We start from the raw sequence: 17,099 nt of genomic DNA on the forward strand, positions 1-17,099 counted from the left end.
CTCTCTCTATATATATATATACATATACAAAAATTAGCTGGGCGTGGTGGCACGCACCTGTAGTCCCAGCTACATGGGAGGCTGAGGCAGGAGAATCGCTTGAGCCTGGGAGGTGGAGGTTGCAGTGAGCTGAGATCGTGCCACTGCACTCCAATCTGGGTGACAGAGTGAGACTCTGTCTCAATAAACAAATAAATAAATACATATAAAAAATAAATGTAAGATACAATAGAGGCAGTGAGGAGAAGCAAGGCCTAGCCTATTGGGGTCTGACAGTATTTAACAGGGTGCCATGGGAAGGCCTGGTTTCCTCCCGTGACCCTCAAGTTTCCACACTGTAAAATCAAGGGTTAAAACATGGATGGCACAACTAATACCTACATCTGCTCAGACATGTATTAACATCCTATGAACTGAAGCTTGGCCTTCAGAAAGCTGCCCCAAAGCCAGTCCTTCAAGCAGGGAGAGTGGAATCATTTCTCAATATCTACAATTACATCCTTTGTTGAAGGGGCTAGGTGAGGTTCTGATAGTGTAAATATGGTGACTTGGCCAAGGCCCTGGAATGGAAGACACCTCTTGGCAAATCAGTTGTCCTCCCTGGAGATTTCCCAGACAGAGATGAAAAACAAATGGGAAATTAAATGTTCCAGTGACGAGAGAGAAGCAAAGCTTTCCTTCTCTCTCTGAGAAGCGCTCTGTGCCCAGAAGGGAAGTACAAGAATTTCCACCACATCAACTGAATCTGTTCCCGAAGATGTGTTGGAAGGAAAAATGTTTGAGTCTATGGCGTTCCGGGCCCACCCAACTCTCAACAAATGAGCTCAAATATCTCAAAAGCGTTGTTAAACACCTATCTAGTAACTTCAAGGACTTCTGACTAAAATGAAGCATTTTAATGGAAGCAAATAAAAACATTGTTATTATTTTAAAATCACCCAGTAACTTAACCCTAAGCAAACAATCAGTGGGTAGGTTTCTGTCCATTGATATTATTCAGTATAAGATGTGAAGGAGGTTTTCCTTCTGCACCACAACAAACACGTGCCGCAGTGTAAATAAACAAGTAAATCAATAGGTTAATGATGTTAACTATGAATCCATCTGAATTGGACCTGGGCTGGGAGGGCCTCCAGGTCCCTGGGTAAAGGAAGAAAAATGTATGGAAAACAATTAAGAAAAAGACCTCATCCCCATAAGAGAACAGCCGAGATTCACCTGTAGCACACGCTGCATTCTCCCACCTGGATTTGAGTGCAGTACGAATACTTCCAGCAGTGAGCATGTGTATAGTAATTACCACATGTTTTTTTATTTGTTTAGTATGTTCAGGGTAACATTTTGTTTTGTGTGTAAGCACTCAGATGTGAGATTTCAGCTAGTGGGGATAATTACAATGACTTACATTTCAATCAATAGTTAATTTTTTTAAGTTATAGATCTTAGAATCTAGCTCTTTTGCTTTTCCTCTCAACTTATGGATCTTTGTATTTTATTTATGAACTTGGTAGTTTTTATATAAAAGCAAGATCACATTTACTTGTTTATTGATTCATATTCAATTAACTCATAAATTTGATAGATTAAATTCCCACGAACTTTTAACATCATTTAAACATTTAATTAAGAAAATCCCTTTAGATATTTGAAACTACAATTACAAATTTAATTTAGCCAATTCAAACACTTCAAACACCTAACAAGGGAGACTTACAAGTATGATGAACAAATTATCCCTAAGCACTTAAGCAGCTTCTGTAAATCTAATCAGACATAAAATTTGTTGCTTAGATTTTGTTTTAAATATCATAAAAAGCAAGCAGAAATTATATAAAGCAAATCAACGATTATAAAATTTCTTACTGCAACTGTAAACACAACTTATACAAAAGTATCAATATTATGGATTTATTTCTTCATCATCTTGTTGTGGTAAAAGAAATATATGTGCATGGACCTATTCATTTCTCACTCCAATCAAGATGAACAAAATAGCACTATCTTGCATTTAAGCTAAGGATACATGGTAGGAAGCTTGGGTCCATGACATGGTGGGGTAAATTTATTTGGTTGAATCTGGAAGATTAAACCATGGGATGCCATTCCAAGATCCTGGACCCACAGAGGTCCCACGCTGGGTGGGCTTTCCAGGCTTCTGATGAGTTGGCTTCCATCTTGTGGGGAGATTCTATCAGGCACGTCACTGGTACTTTGTAAACTCTTGCCATTTGTCTAGGAGTCAACCAATAATACATGTTTCAATTTTCTGTATCCTCCATCCTTTCCTTGCAATGACCAGTCTCTTGATTCCCCAGTAGCTTGGGGATTCAAAGCTACTGGGTTTCACTTCATTCCCATACAATGACCCAGTTGTGTAATTTCTTACATTAAAACCTAATGTGCTCAAGTCTCTTGCCCAATTTTCTACAAAGTTGTCTATCTTTTTCTTACTCATTTGCAGGAGTTCTTTATATATATTCTGGATGTAAGCTGTTTGCCAGCTATGTCTGTTGTAAATACCTCCTTCCACTCATTTGAGATGGAGAGTTGGGGCCTCTCCTCTGAGACTCAGTCCTCGATTACAGGCTTGAGATATTTTCTTGAATGTCCAACGGGCATGCCAGAATTTATATGGCAAGAATGAATATCTCATTTATGGATTCCCCATCTTCCCACTTCCCACTCCTTTTTTGAAACTCTCTCCAAATCAGAAATTGGCACCATTATTCATCCAGTTGCCTAGCTCCATTCTTTTAATCATTCTCTGGAACCCTTTTTATATCATAAAACAGAAATTATATACAGAAAGTACATGAAAATAAATGCATAATTTAACAAATAAAGATAAACACTCATGTAACTACCATTCAGGTCAAGAAATAACATTGCCAGCACTCAAAAACTTCTCATAAATCATATATATATATGTGTGTGTGTGTGTGTGTGTGTGTGTGTTTTGCCTATATTTGAACTTTATATTTTTGGAATCACAGAATACGTTTTTTTTTTTTTGCATCTTCATGTTTTCTTTCAATATTATACTTGTAATTCTCATCTTGCTATGTATAACTGTAGTTCATACATTTTCATTGTTACGTATTATTTCACTATACTATATATGCCACATTCTACTCTTAATGAATATTTATGTTGTTCCAATTTCTAGCTATTATTATTATTATTATTTTGAGACAGAGTCTCACTCTGTTGCCTTGGCTGGAGTGCAGTGGTGCAATCTTGGCTCACTGCAACCTCTGTCTCCCAGGTTCAAGCGATTCTCCTGCCTCAGCCTCCTAAGTAGCTGGGATTACAGGCGCCCGCCACCACGCCCAACTAATTTTTGTATTTTTAGTAGAGACAGAGTTTCACCACGTTGGCCAGGCTCGAACGCCTTACCTTGTGATCCGCCTGCCTTGGCCTCCCAAAGTGCTGGGACTACAGGCATGAGCCACTGTGTCCAGCCCCAGCTATTATTAACAGTGCTTCTGTACTTCTAAAAGTAGTTCTACACATTTTAATGATTACACATATGCATAAATTTGTTTAAGGTATATACCTAGGACTATAATTGCTGGTCACAGAAAGTTTTCAGCTTTCCTAGAAAAAGCAAAGCTCTTTTCCAAAGTGGTTGTAGCATTTTTTTTTCTTTTTACCTTGAGTCAGTATTAGTATGCTATATTTTTCTCAGGATATACCTATTTGATTTAAAATTTCAAATGTATTGGCATGCAGTTTTTCATCACATTCTCTTCTTTTTTTTTTTTTTTTTTTTGAGACGGAGTCTCGCTGTGTCGCCCAGGCTGGAGTGCAGTGGCGCAATCGCGGCTCACTGCAAGCTCCGCCTCCCGAGTTCAAGCCATTCTCCTGCCTCAGCATCCGGAGTAGCTGGGACTACAGGCGCCCGCCACCACGCCCGGCTAATTTTTTGTACTTTTAGTAGAGATGGGATTTCACCGTGTTAGCCAGGATGGTCTCGATCTCCTGACCTCGTGATCTGCCCGCCTCGGCCTCCCAAAGTGCTGGGATTACAGGCGTGAGCCACTGCGCCCGGCCCACATTCTCTTCTTTTTGATGTCTATAGCATCGGTGGTGACGTACCCGCCGTTTATTTTTGATACTGTTTGTGCCTATTCTTCATTATTCTTGGTCAGTGTTCTCAGGGCAAAAGTGGCTTCTATGATCGTTTTCCTCTCTGGGTTCTTATATATTTCCTTCCAACTAGCCCTGGTTATTTCTTACCATCTTGTTAGCTCTTCATTTATTTGAATAAGTTTTTAAAAGATTATCAAACAGCCCGGCACGGTGGCTCGCGCCTGTAATCCCAGCACTTTGGGAGGCCGAGGGGGGCAGATCACGAGGTCAAGAAATCGAGACCATCCTGGCCAACATGGTGAAACCCGGTCTGTACTAAAAATACAAAAATTAGCTGGATGTGGTGGCTTGTGCCTGTAGTCCCAGCTACTCGGGAGGCTGAGGCAGGAGAATTGCTTGAACCCGGGAGGCAGAGATTGCAGTGAGCCAAGATCCTGCCACTGCACTTCAGCCTGGTAACAGTGAGAGTCCGTCTCAAAAAAAAAAAAAAAAAAAGTTATCAAACATCTTTATTTGTATCTGATGAGAGGCATGGTTTCAAAATCAGAGCCCTCTGATTCTGGAAGTCCGTGGTCAAGATTTCTCTTTCTCTCACGTCCAGTCCATCGGAAGTCCCATCAGCTCTACCTCTAAAGCAGATTCTGACCACGCCCACTGCTCTCTAGCTAGCACGCTGTTATACCATATTTCACAAGGGCTCTCTTGACCCAATTTTGAGATCTTGGCGAAAAACTCTCAGTTCCTCTTTGTGGGCACTTTGCTCAGCTTGCACCCCAACCCCTTTCCTTACTGGGCTCTAACACTCCTGGGTCACAACAATACAGCCAACTTCCAGGAATTATTTGCTAAACATCAAGGGATGAACACTTCTTCCTTGGATCTGTGAAATCACTCAAAATTCCCAACCCACAGGAAACCCCTAGACCTGCTAACCCCACTCCACTTGCTGTAGAGAAGCCACCTCCTACATTCCGGCTTGCTGTTCCCCTGTCCTGGGTGCAACCAGGGGGTTGCATGTAGGGACATGGCCCTGCATGGCAACTTTCTCCCACTTGATGCTGTAAGTAATAGAGTTCTGCTTTTCGTCTCATCAGAGGTCAGTGTGTCCATTCTACCATCGTCAGACCCTAATGTTGTAACAGTAAGCCCCTCCCCACCAGCTTTAGTCTGTCATCTCCAGCTTGAAGTCTTCAAATAGCCCCCTCTCTCCCTCCTTTCTATTACAGCCTGCTAGACTTCACCTGTCATAGAGCCCAAGTCATAAATCACATCCTTCCCTTCCCTGAATAAGATGCTCTTAGCATTGAAATCAGACTGAAACCCAAACTTCTTCCTATGGCTTAAAAGGTCCTGTATGGCTTTGCTCCTGCCAATCTCTCTGACCCCATCCACTATTCCACTCTTGTTCAGTCTCATAGTCCTAATTCTTAGAACATCTTAGAACATAGTAGGTACTCATAAATCTTCAATAAGTGTCAGGTAAACAGAAACCACTCTAGGTACTTCAGACAAAGTGATTTAATTTAGGGAACTGGTTATGAAAACGTTGGAAGGACCAGTGGAGTGAAAAAGAAATGTGGTGTCATTTTGGGCTCACAAGCCTGTACTCACCATCAATGCTGCTTGACTGTTGTCACTGCCACTGATAAAAGTTAGAAGCTTGGACTCTCTCTGATGTTAGTTCCAGAATCTCACATGGATACATCCCATCGGCAGAACCCAGTTGAAATCCAACTGGAAGGATGTCTGGGAAATGTAATTTTTTTTAATTTTTGAGACAGAGTCTCACTCTGTCACCCAGGCTGGAGTGCAGTAGTGAGATCTCGGCTCACTGCAACCTCTGCCTCCTGGGTTCAAGCGATTCTTCTACCTCAGCCGAATAGCTGGGATTATGGGGATCCACCACCATGCCTGGCTAATTTTTGTATCTTTAGTAGAGGTGGGGTTTCGCCATTTTGGTCAGGCTGGTCTCGAACTCCTGACCTCGTGATCTGCCTGCCTCGGCCTCCCAAAGTGCTGGGATTACAGGCGTGAGCCACTGTGCCTGGCTGGGATATGCAATTTTTAAACTTCTAGGGCTGATGATTCCAGGAGGAATGTAGAAGGCCAGGAATGGGGTATGGGTGTTTGGCATGTTAAGAGAGACCCTTGAATGGCCCTGACTGCAGACCTCATGGGAATTTTGTCATGTGCCCTCTTTTCTGCCCCGGCTCCACTTGTCCATGTTTCTGGCCATAAAGTGGCTTGGCCAGGGCCCATCATGCTGCACATCTTGGCCAGGATGCCTCACCTTCAGACTCCATGAACCTTCCTCGGGTCAACAGCTATGGGGAGAACAGCTTCCATTTCCCCCACTCTAGTCCTCATGCACTGCAGAGCCAAAATTAGTTCTTCCTGTTGAACCCAGAACCTCATCAGGCTGCTCATGTAAATGAAATTTGAACAACTGTGGCCTCTAACCTGTGACCATGGAGCTTATATCCAGCTCAGGTTGCTGATCAGAACAGATGCCACAGCAACCATTCCATGCTTCCTCTTATCTTCCCATCCCTCCAACCTATCCAAATTTCCCCCTCCTACTCCAGAAGCCAGGAATGAAGATTATTCCAAAGAGTTGTCTAGATCCAGGGGCACAGACAGCTCCATGCCTAGAGTTTGGAGGGGTTAAGGTGTAGGCTGAGCAAAGTGCCCACAAGGAGGAATTGAGAGGTTTTAGCCAGGATCTCAAAACTGGGTCAAGACAGCACTTGTGAAATATGATATTACAGCATGTCAGCTAGAGAGGCCCTTCAGGTCCCTATATAGTCAATCTTTTTGGGCCAGGGATGTCAAGTCCAGATCTTGGAAGAAGAGTATGGACAGTCAGTCTTCCAGGCCAGTCAAGTGGTCCTCCATCTTTACAGAGAATCAGCCCTCCAGAGCCATGTATAGAGAGTTCTTTGGCTTCACAGTCAGAGCGTCCTTCAGAAATGGGATTGGATAATCTGGAGCCAGGAGGGCAGGACAGTGCAAAACCGGTGAGGAAGGGTCTTCCAGAAACAGGCTGCAGAATTCCAAAACTAGGAGCAGAAAGTCCTGTGGAGCCATGGAGTTTTCCCTGGAGCCAACAATGTTGTGGGACTATAAATGTCTCTGGAATATTTTCCAGAGCCAAGGACAGAGATATTTCCAGAGCCAGATACAGCAAAATTTTTTGCTGATCAACAGTCATAGTGTTTTCTAGAGCTAGAAATAGAACCTCTTGAAGATGTAGAACAATCCATTTTTTGCTATAAAGGATGGCATCTCTTCCAGTGCTGAGGGACACTGCCCTTCCTCCATCAAAGGCTGGAAAAGGCTGTAGGGCACTGTGCTGTGGGAGCCTCCAGTGACAATGAAGTTAATGCAGTTGATTTGTCCTTATAGATATCACCCACTTGGCCTTTTCTGCAAGAGATCCTGAACCTATGATGAGTTCAAGATCCATACTCATGCAGAGACCTCATTAAAACATACTCTAGCCTGTAATCCTAACACTTTAGGAGGCGGAGGTGGGTGGATCACTTGAGGTCAGGAGTTCAAGACCAGCCTGGCCAACATGGTGAAATCGTGTCTCTACTAAAAATACAAAAAATTAGCTGGGCATTGTGGCAGGCACTGGTAATCCCATCTACTTGGGAGGCTGAGGCAGGAGAATCGCTTGAACCTGGGAGTGGAGGTTGCAGTGAGCCAAGATCATGCCATTGCACTCCAGCCTGGGCAGCAGAATGACAGTCCATCTCAAAATAAAAGTAAAAATAAAAATAAAAATAAAAACATACTCTCCTGTGTTTCCTTCCGAGGACCCTCTACTCAGAGAACATGGATCATGGTGCCTCACTCAGAAAATTTGCCCAAGCCTAGCTGGGAAAGCAGTCTCCTAGCTGGTTCTCTTCTAGACCCTCAGATGGGGCATAACCCTTTGACTCCTACTGCTTTTAGAGGAGTGCTTCCACACAATAGGGCAGGTACATGAAGCACTGATGTGCAGAAGATTCTAGGCCCTCTTTTGTTTTCATCAAGTAGCAGATTCACCTCTTCTTCTTTTAGTGATTATATTGGCAAATCACTCTGATGCCCACAAGCTCTAAATAAACCACCGGAGCAGTCCTAGAGTTAACACACTGCTATGCCAAGAATGTGGGCCTTGGAACCTGACAGGCCTGGGTTCAATTCAGTAACACTGTGTGGTCTTGGAGGAGATACTTTCTCTCTCTGGACCTTTCAGATACGAATAACAATAGCCATCCTGCAGGGCTGTCGTGAATGTTTAATGTAACAGTATGTGAAGGCCCTACATGTGCCCTGGCTAGAGGAGGTTCTAGTCACTGTTCAGTTGCAAGACAGACCAGATTTGGGAAAGTGCAGTGAGGGGGAAACTGGGTGCCTAAAAAGACTCTGGTTCTGCTACCCAACTGTGTGACTCTGGGCAGTCACTTGCCTTCTCTGGCTCTCAGTTTCCTCATATGTCAAACCAAAGGTTGAATAAGAGGATTCTAAGGGCATTGCCAGCTCTGACATCCTGAAGATTCCTTAATTGGAAGATCTGAGTTGATTCTTTCGACATTTAAGAAGCCACTCAATTGTCCTGTCTTGGTTCATTGGGAGAGGACATCTGTAACCACTGCATCAGGGATTTCTGTGAGAGTTTGATGGTATTCACGTGGTATTATGACAAAAATCCAGGACTCAGCTGGGCATGGTGGCTCACGCCTGTAATCCCAGCACTCTGGGAGGCCGAGGCGGGTGGATCACTTGAGATCAGGAGTTCAAGACCAGCCTGGCCAACATGGCAAAACCCCATCTCTACTAAAAATACAAAAATTAGCCGAGCTTGGTGGCACCTGCCTGTAATCCCAGCTACTTGGAGGCTGAGGCAGGAGAATCGCTTGAACCTGGGAGGCAGAGGTTGCAGTGAGCTGAGATCATGCCATTGCACTCCAGCCTGGGTGACAAGAGTGAGACTCTGTCTCAAATAATAATAATAATAATAAAAACAAAAACCCAGGACTCTTGTCCCACCATCTACTTTGTTTCATGTTTTTCCTCGAGAGAGTGAATAACAAGTACGTGTGACAAATGAGAAGTCAAGACACTACTCTGTAGTGAGTGAAGCAAATACCGGTATCCCAAAGCAGGGCTGTGCCACACTGGAGTCCTCACCAGCCCTCTCCATCCTCCTCTAACACCCATAATAATGTCATTACTATAGCTGATTTATTGGATAGTTACATGTACCAGGCAACAAACCTTATTTAATTCTCATAACAACCCAATGATTGCACTGTAATGACCCCGCTTACCAGAAAATGGGCCTCATCAGTCTTCAGAAATCTGACCCAACAGATAGGCAACTTTTCCTCCCTGCTGAGGGGTGATAGGAATGTCGGACATGGTGAGCAGGTGGGCAGTCCCAGCTCCTAGGTGGTGGCTACAACATGACTAAAGAGATGGGAAGCAGGTGCATGGAGTTTGGAAAGGAAGGGTAGAGGCTGGGAGGGATGGGTGGAGGCTGGGGTAAGGGTAATGGGGAGGGGGCTGATGGGGGTTCGGATTTGTGGAAGCATGCTTGGGACGAAGCTCTGTGTTGAGTGCTGGGAACGGAGGTGAATCACAGCCTCTGTGTGTGTGCATGTGTGTGTATGTGTGTGTAGGGGGTGGGGAGATGTGAAAAGAGATAGACATCTTTTCAATGCAGCATGACTCTTGAAACAAAAGTTGCATACACAAGCTGTTACAAATATCATATGGAAGGAGAGCAATGATCCTATCTGGCTGCCAGAGAAGCCCTCAGAGCTTCCCAGGTGAGCTGGTGCCATCTCCTCAGTCACCTGAACTATGGCTCCACGTCCTTTACACCTCCTCCTGAGTTTGGGTCTCTCCATCTCTACTCCAGCTGGGGGCCTTAGTCTCCCCTGCCCTGACTTTCCCCAGTCCCTGCAATGACTGGTCTCCTAGTCCCCTCCAGCCCATCCTCCACACAGCTGCAAGAGTGGAGATCTTCCTAAAATGCAAACCTAATCATAGCCCTCTCCCCTTCCATCACCCAACTGCCTGAGAATGTGGTCCAAGATCACTTAGCACGACATTCAAGCCCTTTGGGATCTCGTTCCTGCTTCCCTTTTCAGCTTTACTTTAAACTCCTCCTCTCCAACACCCCCACCCCCACCATCTAATTTCCTGCCATAGTGCCTCGAGTGTTCCTTGCTTTTTACTGCCTCCAGTCTTTGCGCAGGCCGTCCCCTCTGCTGAGAATCCCTTCCCCACCCTTCCTCATCTGGCTCTTTCAGGTCCTGGCTCTGTATCCCTTTCTCCCTGCAGTCCTCCTGATTCGGTAGGTTGAGTAGGGACCCCTCCTCTGTGTTCCCACAGCCCCGTGCTCCCTCTATTTTAATCCTTAACACACTGCCTTGCCATTTTCTCCTGGACTGCTTGCTTGATCAGACTGGGGGAGCTTTGTGAGGGCAGGGGTGGAGGTGGACTCATCTTTGCCTCTGCAGACCCCAGCTGCACCTGGATGCTGGAGGGTGCTCATTGCTGTCTGCAGGGTGTATGGATGAGTGAGTGGTTCCAGGGTTGTGGGGGCGGAGTGGTCTTGGCAAGGGACTGTGCGCCAGGTTGAGGGAGAGGGCCGAATGGGCATCTTTACAGGAATTCTGATGCCTGGGCAAGCAGGAGCTCGGCTTTCCCCTTCTGGCCTGAGTAGGGGGTCTCTGGGGCTCAGTCGGAGGGGAGGGGTCTCTGGGCCCCATCATAGTCTGGAAAGAGGTGTGGACGCGGCTCTCTCCCCCGGAGCTTCCTCGGAGCATCCCTCTGCAACGCCGGCCTGGGCTGTCATAGCAACAGCCCGCCCCGGCGGGGGCGCCGGCCAATGGCAGCCGGTTCTGGTGAGGTAATGTTCCGGTCTGGAAGCCCATTGGCTCCATTTTTGTCCACGTCTGGGTCCGGGCCTGCGGTGGGAGCCGCGAGGGGGAGGACAGAGCGTGGCCAGGGAGCCCAGCTGTCTACACCGGCGGCGCGATTCCTCTCCCCGCGCTCCCCGCGCTCCCCCTCTGTTCTGGGCTGGCTACCTCTGTCCTTCTCTCTCTCTGCGTGCCGTACCTGTCCCTGGTTGTGTCGGTCGTTTTGTCCGTCTGTCTCCGTGACTCTTTTGGGGTCTCGGTGGCCCCTTCTTCTTGCCCCTGCCTATGCGCCGGGGTCTCTGACTCTGAGTGCGTCTCCTCGTCTTGTCCAAACAAGGGCGCAGTGAGAGTTCCTTGACTTGCAGCCAGAAGGTGACTCACTGCTTCAAACCGCAAGGCCGCCCGGCAAGCCTCCGGCACCTTCTTCCCGAGTCTGTGGGAAGCTCTGGCACACACACAGGCCGAGGGCTTGAGATCCCGAGAGACCCGGGCTGGCCTTTCCCTGGTTGGCCTCACCAGACCTTTGTTCTTGTTGACTTGTTGCCCAGTCAAGGGAAAGGCAGGACGGTCTGGGCTTTGGGGAAGGGAAGGGGACAGATTTAGAGAAGAATTGGGCATGAGCTTCCATAATGTCAGCAGGGGAGGTTAGACAGCTGGAGGGACTTCCAGAAAACTACAAAGGCGTAGGCACTGGGCCGAGTGAATGAAAAGGGCAGTTGGACTTTGCTGTACCCACACCTCTGTCTGTCCATCCATCAACACAACACATTGATGCCCATCAGTGCCAGGTTCTGGGCTTGGCGATGGCTCAGTCCCCTGAGTGCCTGGAATCACAGCCCAGTCTGGGAGGCAGGCACACAAATCCTGGGTTTCAATGGGATTCCAGAAGAAGGCAAAACTCACCCTGCCAGGTGGGGTGCTTGACTCAGGCAGGGAAGCTTTGTGGAGGAGGGAGTCTTTGAGCTGGTGTTTGGGAGGATGGCCAATAGCTTGTTTGGATCAGCCTGGGCAGGGCACAATGACAGACTCGTCCGGAAGGATCAGGGGTGGTTGGAAGGTCCAGGAATGTGAATACCTGCATGAGGGAGTTTGCACTTGAACCCAGGGGCAGTTTGCAGCCACCCAGGATCAGAGCAGGGGAGAAGCGTGGTCAAAGTGGTTTTCGTGCAGTCATGCCGGTGGCAGAATCTTGGCTGTCTTGCTCAATGCTGCACCCCAGCCCAGGGTAGAGTGCCAGGCCCACAGTGAGTGTTCACACACTTGTCGAAGAAAAGCGTGAACTGAAGGGGAGAGGTTGCTCTGATGGATGAGGGCTGAAATGATGAGGTCATCTTCATGTGGTGGTGGAAGGGAGGGGAAAAGGGATGGGTTCAAGAAAGGTAAAGACAGGTAGAAGTGATGGGCCCTACTGGCTTACTGGAGGTTGTGGGGGTGATGGAGAGGAATCTGCTTGGGGTATCACCTATGTTTTTGGCTTGAGCAGCTAAAGGTTGTGGGAGAGGGAATACGAGTGGGGCAGATTTCAAGGGAAAGGTGGTTAGTTCAGAGTTGGAGCCTCAGCATCTGAGATGCTTGTGAGACCTCTGGGTGGGGCTGGGTGGGAGAGGTCAGGGCTGGGTGGGAGAGGTCTGGGCTGGGGTGGCCTGCATAAAGGTGGTGGCTGACTCTGTAAGTAGACATTAGCTGCTTAAGAACTGGGACATGGCCAAGCGCAGTGGCTCACGCCTGTAATCCCAGCACTTTGGGAGGCTGAAGCAGGTGGATCACAAGGTCAGAAGATCGAGACCATCCTGGCTAACACGGTGAAACCCCGTCCCTACTAAAAATACAAAAAATTAGCTGGGCGTGGTGGCAGGCGCCTGTAGTCCCAGCTACTCGGGAGGCTGAGACAGGAGAATGGCGTGAACCCGGGAGGCGGAACTTGCAGTGAGCCGAGATCACACCACCGCACTCCAGCCTGTGCGACAGGGCGAGACTCTGTCTCAAAAAAAAAAAATAAATAAATAAATAAATAAATAAAAGAACGGGGACATTTACGAGCAGGTTTCTCTGGTGAGGGGGTCCTTTAGAACCCCAAGGAGACCTGGGTAGGAGTCAGAAGTCCTGGGTTTTTGTGGGTTCTGACACTGGCTTGCTGTGTGACCTCGGGCAAGTCATTCCTCTCTGGGCCACTGTCCCCTGATCTCTCAGCAGAGCCTCTCAGAGGTGGAGAGTGGCCTGGACCACTTCTGTTTTTTAAGGCCTCTGGATATGGTTAAAAAAAAGAGATGTGCCCCTAACAGGGTAACAAAAATTGTGGTTATTTACTATGTTCACATTTACACATTAACATTATGAACAGACGCAAGAATTGTGAATATACTGTCATTTGGAGGTCCCAACAGACCAGAGTCATGTTGGGAAATTTGTCCCCGGTTCTGACCTTCCTGGTTGCTTGGAGTAATTGCCCTTTTAGATAGGAAAGCTGCCTGCCTGGGGGTAGAGAAGGGGTGAGGGTACGTGGAGGCCAGAAGGAGCTGGGCCAAGGCTTTTGTCTGAGCAGGAGCTCATAAATTCTTGCTCTAAGTGTGGGCATTCATGCCCCTCTCCTAATTCCTGCCAGCTCCCAACTTGGAGTCTTTTCTCCAGGAGCCATCAGAGGCCATGCCAGTCCCAAAGCAGGCAAGAGCACTGTTGCAGCTCCTGCAGGACCACCTTCCTTTCCTCTTCATCCCTCAGCTCCTCCAAGATGAGAGCGTTAGATGAGCCGGGCCCAGGCTCTGCCTTTAACTCACCCCTGGCCAGGTCACTGCCTCTCTGAGTCTCAGGGTCTTGACATCTCTATGTCCTCAAGCTGTAGCCTGGTGGCTGGCACAAAGTACATACTTAGTAAATGTTGGGTCAGTTGAAATGAATGGTGAAGTTGTTTATTTCACTGGAGCAGGCGTTGAGGGAAGAGAGGTAGAGAAAGATCATGTTGTTGGGGCCGTCAAAATAAGATCACATCTGCAAATGTGCTTTGGAAAAGGTAAATCAAATATTTTAAAGTCAGCATTGTATCATATTTGGCCCAATGCCCCTGAAAGGCTTCCAGAGCAAAGAGTAGACACAAAATGAGTTTTTCTCCCACGAAACCTTTTTTTTAAATTTCACAATAATTAATCATAAATACATTCTGCTTAGCCCAGTGGTCAAGAACTAGGACCCAGTCAGGTGTGGTGGCTCACGTCTGTAATCCCAGCACTATGGGAGGCCAAGGCGGGCAGATCACTTGAGGTCAGGAGATCGAGACCAGCCTGGTCAATATGGGGAAACGCTGTCTCTACTAAAAATACAAAAATTAGCCAGGTGTGGTGGTATGTGCCTGTAGTCCCAGCCACTCTGGAGGCTGAGGCAGGAGAATCACTTGAACCTGGAAGCAGAGGTTGCCGTGAGGTAAGATCGTTCCACTGCACTCCAGCCTGGGCAACAGAGTGAGACTCTGTTTCAAAAAAAGAACTGAGGTGGGTATGCTGTTTTGAAATCCAGACTCCATTACTTTCTGGCTGTTTGACCTTTGATAAGTGACCTAACTTCTTTGTATATCAGGCTGAAATGTAAACTGCAAATAATACCATTATCATCTCATGGGGTTGTTATGAGGATTTCGTGAACTATTAGATGTAAAGTATTGAAGAAAGTGCCTGGCCTGTGTGAACATTTCAGAAATGCTAGCTTTTATTATTGTTAGCAATGATAGGGCTTTCTCAAACCCCTGCCCACAGCTGCCTGCTCTTAGTTGCTGGTGGGTGTGGTGGATGCTACAGGCAGGCCCACTGAACGAGGAGGCCCGTTTAGCTCTCCTCCCTCTACTCAGGGCAGCGGTTCTCAATTTGGGCTTGCACATTAGAATCAACTGGGAGCTTGGAAAACTCCCAGTGTCGGAGCTGTACCCTCAGAATCTCCAAGAGTGTGATCCAGGTCTCAGAGCTGGCTGAGGCATCCCCCTGATCCACGCTAAGGTACAGCCACAGTTGAGAACCAGTGATCAAGGGCAGTGCTTCTCAAAGCCTGGACTCCAGACCAGCCGCATCAGCATCACCTTGGAACGTCTGAGAATGCAAATTCTCAGGCCCCACGCCAGAGCAGCTGCAGAATCAGAAACTCCAGGGGAGTGGGGCCAGCAGTCTGTTTCAACAGCTCCCCCTCCCCCAGGGGCTAAAGCTTGAGAACCAGCAATCTAGTGGCTGAAAGGACAATGTGTGCTTTTTTGAAAGCCACTGCTGTAAGCTGCATTCTGTTATTCCCTGATATGAATAGGGACCAATTCCTGCCCCCTAATAACCATACCTTTTGTTATCCTCGCTGCTTTATATGTATTCTCATATTTAGACCTCAGAGCAACCTAATACCAATAACTCACCTCCATTTGCTAGAATGAGGAACTCCCGTGACCTGTCCAAGGCCTCATAACTAGTTACTCCAAGGCTAATTCCTCTGACCTTTGGCCAAGCAGAGAAAGGGTCTTGGATTCTGTTTGAGACCCTGAGCCCTGACCTTGTCAGCGGAGGGGCTGTAGGTCTTGCGCTTCCTCTGGGAGCCCAGCTGCTCCTCTGTCCAGATGCTGTAAGGAAAAAGAGAAGCATGGGGAAGGGAAAGCTCTTTGAGATTGTTGGTCCTCTAAGGTATCCCAAGAAACATCTGAGAGTTGCAGACTCACAGGTTAGAAAATGAGGGGAGATGTCTCCCAGGGGTCTCCTACCCCACATGTCGGTAGGGAGAGGCACAATGCTTGGCGCAGCGCCTAGCACGGAGTCAGCACTCCCAAACGGTAACCACCATCATTGTGAACAACACAAGATTACTGATAAATGTAGATAACAGGGTGCTATTTTATATTTACTATTCTTTATTATTGCTGTATTTATACTTTTATTGTGGTAAAAATGCACATACCTTAAAAGGTCTTTCATCTTGTAAGTTTTCCAATACAACTTCCAAATATAGATAGTGCTGCTGGTGCAGCTGAAATGCTAATGCTACCCTAGTTATCAGCTGGGGTACATGGAAGAGCCACTGGCCATGGAGTGGGACAGACCTGGGCTTAAACCTCAGCTCTACCACTTAACTCTGGGGCTGTGGGCCTTTGGTTTCTCCTCCTTCAACTGGGAAGCACATGACAGAATGTATACTTCTCTGCAGACATGAGGGGTTGTTATTCTTGTCGAGGGAGTTGGTGGCCATGCTGACATTAATGAAGAATCAAAGCCTGTGCATGCTCAGCCTGAGACAGACTCCCCGCCTTCAGATGCCTGGACCAGACTCATTTCTTGCCTTTTAATAACCAAATGTGGAAAGGAATCCACCACGAACATGCCTGGCCTCTCTCTGTCCCTCCCTGACTCCTGCCCAGGGAGCTGATGGGCGAGTGTGGGGTGAGGGACCTGTTCAGCTTGCCTCCCACTGGGCATAGCCTATGTCCTCAGTGCAGCCTGCCTGCAGAGGGGCTTATGTTCTGGATGGTTCTTCAGTAGCAGCTGAGCTCAGCAGGCTGGCTTTGCCCCCTGGGGAAGTCTGTGCTTGTCCAGCACTGCCAGGGACAGAGAGGATGAGTCTAATTCAGGGGCGGGGGTATTCACAAGCCCATTTGGCTAAAGCCGCCTCCTCCAGGCAGCTTTGTCTGTGACATCACTTCATATCACTGGCTTTCCAACTCACCTGAGCATAAACCAGATTCCTCATGGCAACCTGGAGAGCTCTCACCATCTCAACCCTGGTCCCCTCTGGCCTCAACTAACCTTTACTTCACCTGTGCCCCTCCCTCTCACTCCATTCCAGTTACAACGGCTATGCTGTTTCTGAGCTCCCTAGGCCAGCTCCTGCCTCACGGCCCTTGCTTGGAATGCTCTTCCTCCAGATGAATGCATGACCATACTTAGCTGCTTAGGTCTTAACTCAAGTATCACGCTCTTGGCTTCTTATGATTGCAACACCCCCTCCCCCCACCAACCCCTTGACATTTCATTCCCCTTTCCCTGCTTTTCTTCTCCTTAGCACTTACTACTAACACATTTTATTTCATTTACTTACCTTGTTTATTGTGTCTTTCCCTCCAAAATCACCACTCCA

At 47.4% G+C, this 17,099-nt stretch overlaps 1 long non-coding RNA gene across 2 annotated transcripts; it reads right to left on the reverse strand.

The window, feature by feature from the left end:
- Nucleotides 1-1,454: 1,454 nt before the first annotated feature.
- Nucleotides 1,455-11,495, reverse strand: LOC103888616 (uncharacterized). 2 transcript variants are annotated; one of them, XR_010136325.1, is made up of 4 exons: nt 11,212-11,495; nt 9,414-9,552; nt 5,704-5,838; nt 1,912-2,232 (listed from the first exon to the last, which is right to left on the reverse strand). It is a non-coding gene; the product is annotated as an uncharacterized LOC103888616 (long non-coding RNA). The 2 variants fall into 2 exon arrangements; XR_010136324.1 differs by lacking the exon at nt 5,704-5,838 and having other exon boundaries at nt 1,455-2,232.
- Nucleotides 11,496-17,099: the final 5,604 nt, after the last annotated feature.

The sequence above is a fragment of the Pongo abelii genome, chromosome 1 (assembly GCF_028885655.2).
Source record: "Pongo abelii isolate AG06213 chromosome 1, NHGRI_mPonAbe1-v2.0_pri, whole genome shotgun sequence".
NCBI classification, from domain to species: domain Eukaryota; kingdom Metazoa; phylum Chordata; class Mammalia; order Primates; family Hominidae; genus Pongo; species Pongo abelii.